The following is a 16,995-nucleotide window of genomic DNA, read 5'->3' as shown; positions in this document are numbered from 1 at the left end:
GGAGTCCCTCCCACCTTTTCTTTAACTTAGTGCATAAGCACAGTGGTTAAGGAGTTAGAAAGTAATACCTAGGGTAAAGTAATTACTGCAAGTAATTGCCCTGGAGAGAGAATATTATAAAGAGGCTTTCTTCTTCTTTCTTTTTCACTAAATATTAGGCAAAATAAAATGAATTGAAGTTGGAGAAGAGGGAGCTTCAGGTTTCTAATTAAAAAAGCAAAGGCATAGGATAGAAGAGCTGTTGTAAGGAATTATTTAGATCCAGTCCTGTATGGGAAGTAGCATAGATGTGGATTTAATGGCTTCTTGATTAGACACCCTGCATCAGTTTTTTTTTTTTTTTTTTTTTTTTTTATTAATTTTCCCCTTTCACTGTCCTTTCCTTTCCTTTCCTGGAATTTTCTTTGGACTCTAGGATATCTTGTTGAAGCCTAATATTATCCCTCCATGCTCTGTCCTCTAGGTTGTTTATTCTTTAGCAAACGGCACCTTCTCTGATGCTTTCAGTTCAAGACATGTGAAATGCTTTGTGAAATAACATGTGGGTGCTTCTGGTTGAGAGCTCTCCTGAGCACTGTCTGTGTCCACCACCTAGGGCTGTGAGACAGTCCTTTACCTGAGGAGATGCCAAGCATAGTGGCACACCCCAGTAATTCCAGTGGCTCAGGAGGTTGAGGCAGGAGGATCGTGAGTTCAAAGCCAGCCTCAACTTAGTGAGGCCCTAAGCAATTCAACCAGACCTTGTCTCTAAATATAAGTATAAAAAGGCCTAGGGATGTGGCTCAGTGGTTAAGCACCCCTGGGTTTAACCCCTGGCACCAGAAATAAATAAATAAATAAATAAATAGACACATATAGGTAGATAGACAAATAAATGAGGAGGTAAATGTTTTTCGTCACTGGGGAAACTGAGTGGACTCCCATAAACATGGGCCTGATTTCTCTGTGGTTTTGATGAATAGAACATCCTCTTTCTTGGGTACTAGCCTTCTGCTCTCCATCTGTTTGCAAGTTTGCCCAGGAACAGAGAGGATGCAGGCCACAGCAGTAGCCAAGCTGGGGAGATGGCATGTGTGGAGTGGCACAGCTCCCATACCAATAGCTCTTCAAAGTGTCTAGTGGATTACCTCTCCTGCAGGGCCAGTAAAGCCTCTTATCCTTTTCAAGTTAATTGTTTCCACGATCATAGTCTAGGTTTATACAAACCAGGCAGCTAGTCACAGAAGGCCATCCACTGGCCTAAATTCTACTTCTGATTGAGCATCGCTCATCTGAAAGTCTGAAATCCAAAATGCTCCTCAAATGTGAAAGCTCTGAGTATTTCAGATTTTGGAGCATTCTGGATTTTGGATGTTTTAATCAGGGAGGTTCAACTGGTAGAGTCTATGCAAATGCTCCCAACTCTAAAAAATTTCGAATGAAACGTTTCCCATCCCAACCATTTAAAATAAGGGAGGATCAACCTGAATTCTCCTCTGCATCCTTTTGTATTTGAATAGGATAGAATAGGAAAGGGGAGGCGACATTTTATGTTTATGAGAGCCAGAATGCTTTGTACATCCAGGGTACCCTTTTACACATTCCTTTTTCCTGCCCCTTAATTTTTATCTAGATAGTCAAAATTTGGTGAGGCGCCTTGGCCTACTTTTCTGCCTAAAGAGAACATTGGTAAATCATTGATTCTTTTGTGATTCTTTTTATCTAAAAGCAATTTTCTTTGTACACAGAAGATTGTTTTCAATGTAAACACTAACCTCTGGATATTCACAGGACTTTTTTCCCCTGCTAGCTGATAATGCATTCCCTCTCTCTCGCTCTCTCTCCATCATCAAAAGAAAAGTTTCAAAGGGAAATACCTAATTAACTGATGTATTATAATTTGAGTCTATAATAACAGGGATCAGGAGTTGGGAGCAGATTGACCACATAATAGAGTGGTTGGGAACTAGAGGATTATGAGGTTTAGTGGAGAGAGGGTTGGATTCAGTAAATATGGGGTTAAGTCCGAGTCTTCTTGGCTTACTCTGTGACCTTAGGCAAGTCACTTCAAGTCTCTAAACCTCAATTTAATTATCTCTATTTTTAATTAATTGATTAATTGATTAATTTTGTGATACTGGGATTTAACCCAGGGGTGCTCAATTCTGAGCTACATTACCAGCCTGCTTTATTTTTTACTTTGAGACAGGGTCTCCCTAGATTGTCCAGGCTGGCCTTGAACTTTTGATCCTCCTGTCTCAGCCTCCAAATCACTGGGATTATAGGTGTGCACCACTACACCCAATTGAATTATTTTTAAATTGGAGAGAACAGTGGGTATCTCCCAGGTCTCCCACATGAGAGTGACTTTGGAAATGGCATTGTAGATTATGGAGCTCCTGTGGTTGGACAGACCCTTGGACACTCTGTCAGTTGGCAGTGTTCCTGTTGTTGTCTGGCTGGACACTGTTTCTTGGCTGTTGGGTTTCCCTGAGCTTGTGGTGTGGTTATGATGCTGGGCTGGGACAGAAGGGAGGTAATAAAAAAGAATGAGAGACAATGGAGACAGGATGCAGGGGCAATGTCTTCCTTCTTCTTCTCTTGTATTTTAATCTCTCTGACCCTTACCTTGTTAAGAGTTTTCTATGGTCCAGGGGTTGCATTGGGAGTAGGCATAGGGGAGGAAGGGAGAAGGGAAGTGAGGAGGGATCATTTCTTGCAGGATCTCACCATTTTCCAGGTAGGGGTCCTTGTGGCAGTGAGCTCCAGGAGGCTGATGGTCTTGCATTGACCCTCTGACTTATTTTCTGGGCCTTGGGTTCCTCATCTGTAAAAATGGAACTGTGGCTATAAGTTCCCCTTCACCTATATCCTTTTGAGGGTCTGAAACTTTGGATATGAGGGAGTCAAGTGTCTTCACCACCAGCCCAGATGAGAACATCCGAGGACCTGGGATAGCGGAGCTGCTGGTAGGATAACTCCAGGAGGGAGGTACTCAGGGATGCTGGGGATGGGGGTCTGTTTTTCCATAGGTTATTCTCTCTGATTGGGAGAGAAATATCTCCTCTACCTTTTTTTTTGGCAGGAAGGTCAGTGCTTACAACTTGCTTCCTGGCTAGTTCTTAGGAGCATTGTGTGGATGCTGGTCCCTGCGCCGGCAAACACACAGTGAATATGTGCAGCCTGTTGTCAGCAGACTCCTTGAACTTCCTCAGCTATGTGAAAAAATCCCATTCTTCTCTTCCCTGGAGGTCCTGGGGGTGGGCAAGCTCCGATCCCCTTCCCCAGGCTGCCCCCGACAGATACAGCCATCCCAGGCTGCTGCAGAAGCCAGCCTGAGAGGAAGCTATAGTCACTGAGAGCAGAGCGGCCTGTCCCTGCTGGGTAGGAAACCTAGAGTGATGAATGGGGCTGGATGAAGTCATCCTGCTCCTCCAATCAGGCTGCTCCACCGGAGCCAGGGGCCTCTGCAGATTCAGCCCGGCTGCCGGCTGCTCTCATGTACCTTTAGACAGAGGCTGTGAGTCTCTGGGAGTGGAGTGGGGGGTGTGAGCCGCCCGCTCCCGGCTCCTGTGTAGGCCTCAGTCAGTCTGAATGTTATTGCCAGGTGAGTGGCTCCAGCGGGCGAATTCCTCTCCCTCTGCATTCTCCACCTTGCCGGGCTGGGCTCCGGCTTTATGGCTCCAGCATCTCCTTGCACAGCACCTTCCTGCTTCCATCTGAGTGCCTGCACCCTCTCGAGGTTCTCACACCTGCCCCTGCCAGCCCTGAGCCCTCTCCCTTCCTGCTACCCCAGCACTTGCTCAGCACCCGCCAGCTGGCCTCAGCTCACATGCGCCCCTCTTTCTGACCTGTGGGTACCAACCGGCAGTGATGGGAGGGCAGGGCCACCGCCTCTGCGCTCACTCCCCCAGCAGGGGGAGCCTGGCCAGACCCACCTGCACTCCTGGGGTCAAATGCCAGGTGAGGAGTGATGCCCCTTGACTCAGACTCATGGGCATCTGTGGGAACATAGGCAGGCCCTCTGACTTGCTGGGGGCCCTAGGGCTCCCCTCGCCACCAACAAAGGAAGTCCCAGGGGATCTGCTAGAGAGTGGAAGTAGGTCCCTTATGGCCCCAGACCTTCCAAGAGGGGTGGTTTGTTCTTTCGTGGGTGGACATTTGTGACTCTGCCTTTTCTCTCTGGATGGTGCGGCTGCTCCTTAGGCCAAGCAGAAATCATGGAGCCGGCTGACTTGGCAACAGCAAAGGTAGGATGGAAATGCTGCCGGCCGCACTGTGCGTAAGTGGCTTCGCTTGGCAAGTTCTGCCTTTGGTTCACTTATCTCTCCCCTCCTCTCCCTCAGCCCACCACTCCTGAGCATCCAGGGCTGTGTCAGAGTGGAGGGCGATGGCGTGCGCACAAGACCTCAGGAGAGGGGAGGAGGTGCCGGGTCCTGCAAAGTACTGGCCACCTGCGCGTGTCTAGACGACCGAGTGGGTGGATGGAGGGGCAGGAGGGGGGAGGACGGATCTGTAGCTTTGGTCTGGACTCACTTCTGTGCCTGTCCTTTTCTTTAGTTTTTTGACATTTTCTGTTTCTCTCCATCCTGTCTCCTTTTCGACTCTCCTCTCCTTTATTCGTCCTCTTCTCTGCCTCTTGCCCACACTACAGCGCTTTCTTACTCCATTTGTGCCATCTCCGCACTTCCTTTCACCTTCCGTTTGCTCCTCTTTCCCTCTGCCTGTTGTGTAAGGGCTGGGTGGGGTTGGTGTGGGCTGGACGGTCCTGGAGCAGTCTGCCTCTTATCCTGCAGCAGATGTTGGCCTTGGGATTGGTGAGGAGTTGGTGTCTGAGTGGCAGATGCTGCCGCCGTCCCCTCCCACCTCTCATCCGATGCCCCAATGGCAGGGCGGGGCGTCCCTCCAGGGAATGGTGCCTGGGTGCTACGCTGCGTGAACCCTGTGGGCACACTAGAGGGCGTTGCTGAGGCGGCTTCCTCATCTCTCCTGGATCCTGCTTGTGATTGGAAATTAGTTTTTCTGTGTATTTTTTCAAACAACGAGCTTGAGCATTTGGGAATGGATGGGGCATCTAAGAAGGCTGAGTCTGTACAGCCCCTGTCCAGTTCCTGTGTGCAGGGGACACTTGTAGTCCTTCCAGAACAGTTTGGTCCTTGCTAGGGATCTTGCTTTTGGCCAGATGGCAGGGTCTCCTTTCTCTCTGAGATGGAAGACTCAAAGATGCTCAGACTTCTGGAGCAGGTTGGGTACCCTGTGTTGTGTATGGAAGAGAGAGTGAGATAGGAGGCCCAAGAAGCAAGGGTGCCGCAGTCAGTAATGTGTTACTTGTGGTTAGGGCAGGTCGCCAGGAATCATAAGAGTTGGGTTTTCAGCTCCTTCTCCCACCTCCACATGCTGTGTGATTATATTCAACTTACTTAACCTCTCTTGGCTTTCAGCTGTTAGTTTACACAGAGGTGAAAATTACGTTCATCTGTTGTTTTAACTAGCTTAGCTCTGTCACTTACTTGAAGAAAGGAGTTAGGGAGAGCAAATGAAATGAGAACAGTTCTCCCTGGTCTTTCCCCTCCTCTTTCTGTCTCTTTCCCTTTCTTTCATGAACATTTGAGTATCCACTTTGTACATGGGATGGTACAAGGTGCCGTGTCCCCTTGGCAGTGTGCAGAGGCAGCCATGGGAGCAGGCATCTGCGGCCGTGTTTGGATCCAAAATAATTTGCTGCAAGCAGTGTGCTATCTGGTTGGATTACTGCTGCCTGGGGTGTCTGTAACACCAGGGCCTTGTAGTCCTGCTAGTAAACCAACTCTTGAAGTTGTTAAGTGGCTTGTTAACCTGCTGGTTCTCAGAGGGTGGCATGCTGAGTGCCCTGAGCCAGGTGTGATTTGGGGACATTAGGGAGTTCTTCTGTGGTTACTTTGGAGAGATGTGTTTATGCCTGGATTTGCATATGGGAATAGAATCAGAGAAAGCCTCTTTTTGTCAGGCCTTTCTATTTCTTAGTCCATGTTGCAAATCAGGTTAAGAATTGGACCTTGGTCCTAGGTTAGTCCTGAGTTGTAGCATTTGGCTTTAGGACTTGACCATAAGAGCAAACTTTATTGGCTACAGAAGCAGGTGCCATTCAATCCTGGCTCTTCTATAAACTTCTCTCCTCCAAACCCTTTGGAAGGGGATTAGTTCAGGCATTTTCCTTGTTAGCCTGTTCACTACTGAGGACCTTGGGTGGGCTAAAGGAGTGTGTTCATGAGCCTCTTTCATTGGTGCACAGATGTTTATCCAGTCTGTCCCTGTGTGTTTTCTGGGGAGCATATCCTTGGCTTTCACAGCTCCTCAGAAAGCTTAGCACTCAAAATTTAAGAACCTTTTACTGATCCAAGGTGTGTCCTGTGTGTATAACTCACAAAGTCTGAAACCCAGGTACAAAAGCAAAGCTGTACATTATAGCTGATGTACTGGATTCCTGTGAATGTGTGAAAGCAGCAACAGGGTTAAGTTAAATTTTGCATTGTGACTCACTAGTAAGTCATTTGCATAATTTGGATATCCTTTATTAAATGCCTAAATACATGCAAATGCAAATGCATCTCCCCTGCCTGCTGGTCCTCTTTTATTTCCAAGCTATTGCTCCCATCATTTCCCTTAGCCCCAATGTCCCAGGTTAAGTTACCCCAGAATTAAATATCTTTGGTGGAGGCATGACCACTCTTGGTGACAATACTCCCTATTAGCTTCTCTTCAGTCCTTGGAGGACTTTGGAGATGTGACTGTGTTTCTGGGAATCTGCATTTTGAGGCGTATTATTGCATTCCCATAGCGCTGTCCTTTTTTTTTTTTTTTTCTTTTTCTTTTCTTAAAGGTCGTACTTTCAGATGGGGCCATCTGTGTCCTGATCTGACTGTTAAGATACATACATGATCAATTGTGTCTTGAGAGTTTTACCTCAACCTTGCAAAAAGAGGTTGGGAAGCATTTATTAATCCATCATTCAACAAGTGTTGATTAAATGCTGATTTTTATGCCAGCAGAGTTAAGTGTGGCTGTTTTAGAGATGAACAGCACACAATCACTGTGAGCAGGTGCTCCTGGGTTCTTGGGGGAGACAGACAGGTAAACAAATTATGGCGGCCCAAGGTAATAAGGGCAGGTAGAGAGGTGTTGGTCACCGGGAAGCACTGAAGCATTACTTGACTGGGCAGGCCATGAAAGGCTTTGTCAGGGAAATGACATTTGATTTGAGAGTTTATCAAGGGGACCAGAAAGGAGAGTGGACCTATCTGTGATGTGGAGTTGACCATCTCTGAGTTCAAATGCTGACTCTGTCACTGTCTGCTCTGTGAGCTTGAGTTAGTTATCCCAGCCTTTTCTGCCTCATTTTTCTTTTTTGTAAATGAGCATATCATGACCCAATAGAGTCATCGAAGGGATTAGATGATGACTTAGGCAAAATGCCACCCATGGGTGCTCACCGCATGGTGGCTGCTGGTGTTGAGGTCCGCTGGACAGGAGAGGGAGGTAGGAATCAGCAGAGTCCAGGCCACTAGTACTGTGGAAGGACGGGGATTAGGATGCACGGGTATGATGGGATGCGGAAGATGGAACAAGAAACCTAAGTGGGGCCAGGAAAGCCTGTGCCATAGAGACTCGAAGGTCCTGGGAACAATGGGAGGACTTTTAAGGTATAATCAGATCTGCCTTTGAGAAAGTGTCCTCAGGTTCAAAAGTAGACAAATATGGGATGATAATTTCATCATTTTGCTCCACCTCCAACACTGTATATTTTTTTCTTTCTTACAAGTCTGTGTTCTTGTATTGGACAGTGAGCTTCTTGAGGACAAGAGATGTGTGTTTTTGTTTGTTAGTTGATGGAAACCTTAGCATCTAGCATTTACTTGGCATATGATAGATTACAATACTTGGTGAATAAACAAATAGAAGAGAGTAAGGCCAAATGTAAATGGAAAAATGAGAAGTGAAAGGCCGGTGAAAACTGAGAGGAAATAAACTAGCTGGGGACTAGACTGATAGGACTTAGCACCTAATTAAGTGATGACTTAGGGACGACCTGAGTCCCTAATTAGAGCCAATCTAAGGTGAGCGCTCAGTTTTTGACTGGGTGGTTTGGTAGCTGTGGTGTTGTTTATTGAGATAAATACAGGAGATGCAGTGGGGCAGTGAGCAGTTTTCATTACTCAGTCTGGCTTTGAGTGCCCATGAGACAGATAGGTGACATAGTTCCTGGACAATTAGAAATCTGTCTGAGAGCCAGGCATGGTGGCACTCACCTGTAATCCCAACAGCTCCAGAGCCTGAGGCAGGAGGATTGCAAGTTCGAGGCCAGCCTCAGCAATTTAGCAAGGCCCTAAGCAACTTAGTGAGACCCTGTCCCAAATTTTAAAAAAAAGGTGTGTGTGGGGGGGATGTGGCTCAGTGGTTAAGTGCCTCTGGGTTCAATCCCTCCCTGGTACCAAAAAAGAAAGAAAAACAAGAAAAGAAGCCTGTGTTTGAGGTTAGGGGAATGGTAGTAGACTCACATATATACTTGGGAGTCACCACCCTCTCTCCAAGGTGTTTAGAACATTCACCAATAGATTAGCGACTTCTGTGAACCATTTGACCATCAAAAGACAAATGCTAGCTGCATGAAGCTCTTTGGGTAACCGCATCTCAGCACTTGCCCTCTCCCTACAGTGGAAGAGAGATCTTAGAACTGAGGAAAGTCTTTTCCTGGAGGAGTCTGGATTTTTGAATTTTGAGGAGAAATTTAAAAATGGTAGATGAGCCCAGAATTACCAGATGTTCATTTTACAAATAAAAGATAGCTGAACTAAACTAAAAACAGCCATGATCATTGTTTACATTTAAAGAACATTTTAACACAAAATGTAAAAAGGACATGCTATGGAAAACAAAGTTCAATATACAGCTTTATGAAAACTTACCTCGTCATCCTAATTTTCCCCAATTCATCATGGAATCATGGGAAAACTTCATCTTGCTCTACACCAGCACTTGGGTGCCCCTGGGCCATTAAAGGTGGCTGGTGGCTTAGTGCAGAAGGCACAGGTGCATTACTGAATGGTAAAGGTCACAAGACAGATGGAAGCTGAACTCTTAGGTTTACTCATGACATGCCAATCTCTTTTCAGTTGTAATATTGTGATGTTCAGAGGATTTCAGAAGTGGGTCTCAGGCTCTGAAATACCTGTAAGCATTCCCCCCCCCCCCCGACCTTGAGGGCTGATGAGAAAACCCCCTACTGGAAAAAAGTGAATTTTTCAAAACCCAACTCATTAGATGCATTCTGCTCCATCCAAATAAACCTGCACTTATTGGCAGTGATAGTAGCAATATGTTCCGAAGGCACTATTTCTGGACACCTGTCATGCAAATAGGAAGTTCTTGTCTCCGTAAAGCATGATGACAAATATTGGATGCCATTTCTGGCTAATGCTTTTGTGTTAAGACCAGACTAATCAAGAAATAATTATTGCATTATAATGCACCAATAAAAATGTGGAAAAAAAAGAAAATAGTTATCACAGACATAGTGTAGGCTGAGAATGTTCACCATTGCTTGTCAGCTGATAAAAAAAATTAGCATCATGTTTATAAACCTGTGTTCGTTTTGAAATACAGGGGCAGTGTGTCCTGATTAGATATGCCTCTCTTTGGAAATTATTGTTTTATATTTTATGATACTTAATTAATCCCCATGTCTGTCTTCCTTATTAGATTATAAGTTTCTAGAGAGCAAGGAGGACCTTGGATTTATTGAAATATTATCATGAGTTGCCTGGGTCCTGACCATACTATGCACTTGATAAATATTGTTGAATAAATAGTTAGCTAATCTAACAGAAATAACACACACCCAAATGATTTTAAAAAAAAATCACCTGCAAAATAGGAAAAATTAGAAAAAGTAGATCCGGATGCATAGAAATGGAGTCTTTGGTTTTTGTAGCAGGTAGCATGGTTTTGTGGACACTCGTTGGAAATACTATAAAAATGGTTAAAATGTACTGAGCACTTACTTGCTATTATGTTGACTCCTGACAACCTGGTAGCGTCATCGTCACCCTTTTATAGATGAAGGAGCTGAGGCTTGGAGAAATGAGGTAACTTGCTCAAGGTCACAGAGCTGGTAAGTATAAATTTGAACTCAAGTCTAATTCCAAATCAGGGACTGGTGTCATTCCCCGGTCAGTTAAGAATGTGGTTTTTCTAGGCTTGTCATTCCAGCAAGTAGCTTCTCTGCCAACAATAGATTCTTGCTGTGTCCTTGGCCAGGAGACTTTTACTGTTAAATGAGTAATACTCAATTCATCCATTTTTTTTTTCTTTTTTTCTATTCACGGTAATACTCACATGTAACTTAGATGAACAGGAGAAATCCCCACACAGTGGGAGGAGAGCACGAGGCAGCTGGCTGTGGGTGTGTGGGTGCTCCCTTCCTGGGAGAACCTGAGCACTCTCCTGGGTCCCTAACCTCATCAGTCACCCTGAGTTTCTCCTGAGGATAAGCCAGGAGGAGCAGGGGGGTAATTAGAAATCTGCCTCTTCTCTTCCATCTGGCAGGAGAGACGTCTTCTTCTGTTATGCGTGTAATTAAAATGATGAGTGGATCAGGCAGCCTTTCCCTCTCCTGGGCGGTGGTGGGGTTTTCTGGGGCGTGTGTATCTTTCTGGCAGTTGGGCTCACCTCCCAGGGGCTGCCCTTCTGTTTATCAGCAGAGGAGGTCTTTGATCCAGGACACAGATAAACCAGCACTGAGCAGGCAGCCAAGCATTCAGGAAGCCAGGAAAGATTTTGGAGGGGAAAGGGAAGGGGAAGGTAGGATCTAGAGGGGAAGTCCATCACCATACAGGGTATGGGCCAATGAAATTTATCATCAAGTTGGAAGTCTCTTTGGAAGAGGAGCGTCAAGAGCTGCTTCAATGAGGGAGAGAGAGAGTCTTATTTGGGCTCTGTGTTGAGTGTTGGAAATAATTACCACGTATGGCCTGGCAAAAGAAGAGTTCCCCAGGCTAGACTGGGCGAGACGTCCTGTGGTCCTTAGCAATATACTTAACTATTTTGTTTTTACTCTTTGAACCAAATGCAGCATTCCCCAGTATTCATGGTGATTTGGTTCTGGGATGCCTTGAAGATATAACAATTGGTCAAGTCCCTTATATGAAATTGTGTGATATTTGCATGTAACCTATACACATTCTCCCATATGCATTAAATCATCTCTAAGTTACTTATAATACCTAATGCAATGTAAATTATATGTAAATAGTTGTTTACTGTATGGTTTAGGAACTAATGACAAGAAAAAAGAGTATGTACGTCTTCAGTATAGACACAGTTTTCCCCCCAAATATTTTCCATCCACTGTTAGTTGAATCCTTGTCTGAGGAACCTGTGGATCCCAAGGAGGGCTGGTTGTTTCACTTTATCGATGGGCTAGTGGTACCTGCGCCTTAGTTTCTTCTTTTGTTAAGTGTGTCTCAGGACTTTACTGGGTTGCTGTTGTTAAGGCAAGATTGCAATAAATCACCAAGTGGATCTTAAAGCAGGAGACAGAAGCTTTACTGGTGGGCCAAGGGGTAGGCTGCAAGTGTACACCCTTCGACCCCCTCCTGGGGTTTGAGTACACCTTTTTATAGTCCAAAACCATATTAAAGCACAAGTGGCTGTTGTTATGATTCAAAATCATAAACAAATCATTTAGATCATGAGATCCAAGATCATAAGTAGAAAAGGGAGTGGACCAAATCGTCCCTAGTTGAGTACAAGTTAAAGAATGGTTACTAACATCTAGACAGTCAATCTCTGATAGGGTACATTGTCCAAGAAAAATGGGAACCAAAAAGAGAACACTTTTACATTGTATGAGAATTTGCCATTTTGTGTTGCCAAACATGCTATGTTAAGCAACTCTTGGTGAATACAGAGGTGGGGCTTCCCATGGGAGAAGCGTTTCTTACATGACGTGAAGTCTCAGGGCAAAATGGAGCCTGTTTGATCATTGCCCAGATAGCCTGGCCCATAACACTGAGAATCCCAGGACATCACGTGTGTGCAACCAGTTTACGGGATGGAGGGATGGTGATACCCATCTGTGGAACGCCCCCAGAGCTTCAGTCCTGTCTTCTCTTTCCTGCTTTTCTGAAGTCAGAATGAAGCTGATTATAGAGTCTGGTTTTGACTTTGCTCATCCTGTTATTGCCTGAAGGCACATTCTGGATTAGCAGATTGTGAAGGAGGGGCAAAGAAGGTTGGATTCTGTCTTTTTTATTTGTTTAGATTCCAGCACCCCAAGTAAATCCTTGGGGTCTGAGTGGCAGAAAGAGGCATTCTTGAAACAGCACTTCTTGCTCCACCCACAAGCCTGCCTGCCCCTGCCAGCTCTGCGGCCAGGTGCTGGCCCTCCTGTGCAGTGCTGCTTCATTGGGATGGTGAAGCTGCAGGGCAGGAGTGTGCTGCACAGGGTAGGAAAAATAGAAGGGGAGGGGCTCACTCAGGAGGCTCCAAGCTGGGAGCTGACACAGATGAACAGACCAGAAGGCAAGGCCAATGCCTGCAGCCTACACTGTCACCCCAGAGCCAGTGACTAATAGTGGCAGAGGGTGGGGAGAGGAGATTGCTGAGGGAGGGAGGAAGGAAGGGAGGGGACAGGGAAGTGGTGGGGAGCACCTGATCGGTGCAGCCCTGGCCATCTGCCTGGCCCCTCACACAGCCTCTATTGACTGCATTTTGGAGTTTGGAAGAGGATTCTGGCTAGGAGATGATGAGGAGGCTTGTTGTTGAAATGGAGTGTTTAGGAGTCTGCGCCCTCCCCCGCTGCTCCTCTCCTCTCTAGCTTGCTTCCTGACCTCCAAAATGCTCCTTAAATATAACACTCTCCACGCCTGATGACTCCCCTGCCTGAGCCTGGAGCTTTGATTCCCCAGCGTGTGACTGCAGCACCGCTCTGCCCCAGTTTTGCCAGCAACTAGAGACATGCAGCTCTGCCCTGCTGCTGCAGCCCTGCTCTCCTCCAGAGAAGGGGCAGAGTGAGTGCAGCACCAAGTCCGGAGAACTTGAGATGGAAGAGCCTCAGGGGTCATGCTGTCCATTTTCTGCTCCAGATATGGAGCCAGAGGCTTGGAGTGACTTACCAACCAAGGTCATGAGGAGTCAGGAATTTCCACTGGTGGCAAGAACCCCAGATGGGGAGGATGGGATTCGGGAGGGCTGAATTCTCCTTTGGGTTCTGCCCAGTGGGACTGGAGGTTTAGGTTCACAGCTTCCAGATTTGCCTTGACCAGAGAGGGGTCTTGGGTGGTGTAGGACATCACCAGCAGTTTGCTCTGGTTGAATGGTAACCTCTCTCACTATTCAAGTCCCTGTTTATGGATGAAGCAAGAAATGCCAATGATTGTTTTTGTTGGATTAGGAAAAGAACAGCACCACAGTGGGCGAGACCTTAAGGCTCCTAGGAGGTCAAGAAAAAGCCAAAGCAATTGAAATAAAAAAGGAACTTTCAACCTTCTCTCCAAACCCAGTAAAATCTGGAAGAAACCAGAGACTTAGAGTGACACAAACCAACTTTATATTAATATCAAGTCAATATCCGTGAGCCATATCCCAAAACTTAGATTTTTGAAAATGCAGGTAATAAAACATACTTATGAGTAGACTCCTCCCCTCCCCTCTTTCATCAAGTTGATAGAAATTGATGTTGAATTGTTTTCTGGTTATTGTTTATGTTAAGATTGTTTTCATCAAACCAGATGCAAAATAATTTGAGATATTTCTAAAATACAAATGATGAATTTAAAACGAGGCAGAAATTTTGCTTATTGTCATATTCTGATTAGGAAGCAAAAAAAGGAAAAGCTATAAAATATGTATAAAGTATTTAAAAATGACAAATATTGGCATACCTCTTACTTGTCCTGCTAACACCATTCTGAAAGACTTGGTTGTTCCCTCACTTTCTTATCTTATGGATATAGAGTATAAGCATTAGTTTTCTTTGTTCATATATGTATGGACATGCTCTATTCTTCATTGACTCCCCACCTTTCTTCAACTTTAGGCTTCTGAGATTCTTTCACTCCATGTGATGTCACAGTGATTTGTACATTTTCAGGGCTGGATACCATTCTACTTAAAGGAAATACTGCAAGTTGCCAAGCATTGGGGTGCAAACCTGTAATCTCAGGTATTCAGGAGGCTGAGGCAGGAGGATTGAAAGTTCAGGCCAGCTTGAGCAACTTAGTGAGACCCTGTCTCGAAATAAAATAAGAAGGCTGGATGTAGTTCAGTGGTAGAGTGCTTGTGTAGCTTGCATAGGCCCCTGGATGATCAAATCACATGGTATTTATCCTTTCAATTGATAGAGATTAGTTTACAGGTTTTTTATTTTGTTTTGATAGAGTTTTGTGTAAAGTTTCTCATGTATTCTAAAATGAGTTGCTTCAGTTAGGGCAGTAGTATGGTAGAAAGGTTGACAGTGTTAGGGGATACAGCTGTTCAACTTCATAATTCCTGTTGATTTCATAAGTAGTTGGACCGATATACACTGCCACCAGCTCCTTTCCAACACTTGATATGGTTGGACTTTCAAATTTTCACCAATCAGATGAGTCTGACGTGGCACATACTGGAGTTCCAGATTTTTATTTTCCCCAGTGCTAATGAAGCCGAGCATCTTTTTATGTTTCTTGACTGTTTCCTCTTCTAAAAGCACATATTCAAATATTTTGCCTATTTTTTCTAATGTCTTTTTCTCCTGGCTGTAAAGGAATGTTTAGAAACCCCTGTGAATTCTTTGCTCAATACGTGTTGCAAATATTTTCTCCCAGAAAAGCTTTGCTTGTTTTTTTTTCTTTGAATAAACATTAACTCTTAATTTTTATTATGATTTAATTTATATTTCTTTTCTTTCATGGATATTGGGTTTTTGTGAGTTGTTTAGGAAACTCTCTGGCTACAGTCAGGCATAGTTGGTGTGAGGATCAGTTTGTGATTATAAATTACCAAGGGAGATTGATTTTCTTCCTTTATTCCGTGTCAAGGTTAAGGACGGGCAATTTTCCTTTTAGTTCCTGGGCAGCATTTGTGAGTTTCTTTCAAGTTCATCCTTGCAGTGAGGGTATAGCTCACCAGGGTCCTCTTGATGAGGCCAGTCTCCTTTTAACCCTCTCATCACCAGTTTTATTGGTTTCTGCCATCACTGTGTTTTAAAACTATGTATTTCTTTTCCTATTTTATTTTTATTATTATTTTTTTAATATTTATTTTTTATTAATATAGTTGGACACAACACCTTTATTTCACTTGTTTATTTTTGTATGTGGTGCTGAGGATCGAACCCAGGGTCTTGCACGTGCGAGGCGAGCGCTCTACCGCTGAGCCACAACCCCAGCCCCCCCTATTTTATTTTTTGATACCACATCACTTTTTTTTTTCTTTTGCAGTACTGGGGATTGAACCTAGTGGTGTTCTACTACAGAGCCACAGAATTACATCACTAGATGCATCTTTTTTTGTTTGTTTGTTTTTCAGTTATATTTATTTGAGAGAGGGTCTCTCCAAGTTGCCCAGACTGGCCTTGAACTTGGAGATCCTCCTGCCTCAGCCTTCTGAGTCATTGGGATTATAGGCATGCACCACTGGGCCCTGCTATACGTCAAGCATTTAAAAAGATTTTCCTTTTTGGCTCTGTTTTATTTTATCTAGTTTATGTGCCATATTGCCAGACATGGGATTTTTTGGAGTCTAGCTTTCTCTAAATAATTTGTGTCCTTCCTGAAATATGAATATCAAGGATGAGCCAGATTGCAGAGAACCAACCAGCAGAAGCAGGAGAAGCTGTGTGTGTGCTCCCAGAGGTTATGCCAGAGCTCACAGTGTACCACCAGCCAGTCAGGGAACTTCCCAAACTATACAGACAGACCACTGTCTGTGAGAAAACAGGAAAAACACATTAAATGAGGAGCATTTTTCCATTTCACATGGAGCCAAATTGTGCTCCATGTCTCTTCAGAGCCACGTTTCCATCATATTTTGAGATTTTCTTTATGCACTGCAGATATGGAGTCAGTTTCCAGATATGTATGAGAGGTCCTTGTTTTGAAACAAGAAAAGAACCAAGGGGAATTCGAGACAAGTAACTGTCTCCCATCCCACTAAGTTCTTCTGCTTCCCTTCCTCTCCATGTCTCTCTCTCTCTCTCTCTCTCTCTCTCTCTCTCTCTCTCTCACACACACACACACACACACACACACACACACACACCACCACCACCACTCCATCACTCAAATCAGCCTACTCCCCAGTAAGGGAAGAGTCTGCCTTGACTTAGTCCCTGTCTTGCCTGTTGCATTGGATTCTTTTTGTCCTGGGATCATTTGAGCTCTAATAAATCAGCTTGTCTAATAGAGAAGGAGTTTTGTTTTGTTTTAAATACACATACCTAGTGATTGGATTTGGAGTTAGAGCTGGCATTCAAATCCCAAACCTGCAGCTTGCTGGCTGTTTGGCTTTAGACAAATCAAGACACTACCCTCTTTGGTCTTCAGCTGCATTATCTGCAAAGTCATGATGATTATTACCTCGACATACGGATGCCAGGATTAAATGCGATAATGTATGTAAAATGCTTAGCACAGTGCCTCAAGTCTTGAGCCCTTAATGTGCTGATTAGTAGTTGCAAAGGAGGGTGTTTCTTTTTTTCTAAATTTTTTTAAATTGTAGATGGACACAATACCTTTATTTTATATGGTGCTGAGTATTGAACCCAGTGCTTGGAAAGCTTTGATCCAGGTTTTATGCGTCACCTGTGATTGGAGCAGTTTGTGGACCAGGATGAGATATTTCTACCTGGAATACTATCAGTAATGTTTGCCTAGGGGGTTTGCCCAGGGGCTGGATAGTACAACCTAGGGGTTCCATTGAGTGGATCCTCTAGGTCAGAAAGGACAACACTATGCACTTTTGGGACGTGGTGCATCTCTTTAAACCCTGTACTGAAGG

General features: G+C 44.7%; 1 protein-coding gene across 16 annotated transcripts in view; it reads left to right on the top strand.

Moving 5' to 3' along the window:
* The window catches only part of Gramd1b (GRAM domain containing 1B), a 237,581-nt gene that overhangs the window by 129,188 nt on the left and 91,398 nt on the right, over positions 1–16,995 (top strand). The window contains exon 1 of one of the 16 annotated variants that reach the window (XM_058577142.1): positions 4,212–4,229. The exons of the other annotated variants lie outside the window; for them this stretch is intronic. The gene's annotated coding sequence lies outside the window, so the exon portion shown is untranslated. Of the gene's footprint in view, positions 1–4,211; positions 4,230–16,995 lie in introns of those variants that run through there. 16 annotated transcript variants of the gene reach the window in all.

The sequence above is a fragment of the Marmota monax genome, unplaced genomic scaffold (assembly GCF_021218885.2).
Source record: "Marmota monax isolate L192 unplaced genomic scaffold, Marmota_monax_Labrador192_F-V1.1 WCK01_AAM20220418_F8-fsc00081, whole genome shotgun sequence".
Taxonomy (NCBI): Eukaryota; Metazoa; Chordata; class Mammalia; order Rodentia; family Sciuridae; genus Marmota; species Marmota monax.
The sequence above is the reverse complement of the archived record's forward strand: the minus strand, read 5'-3'. Positions and strand labels throughout refer to the sequence as shown.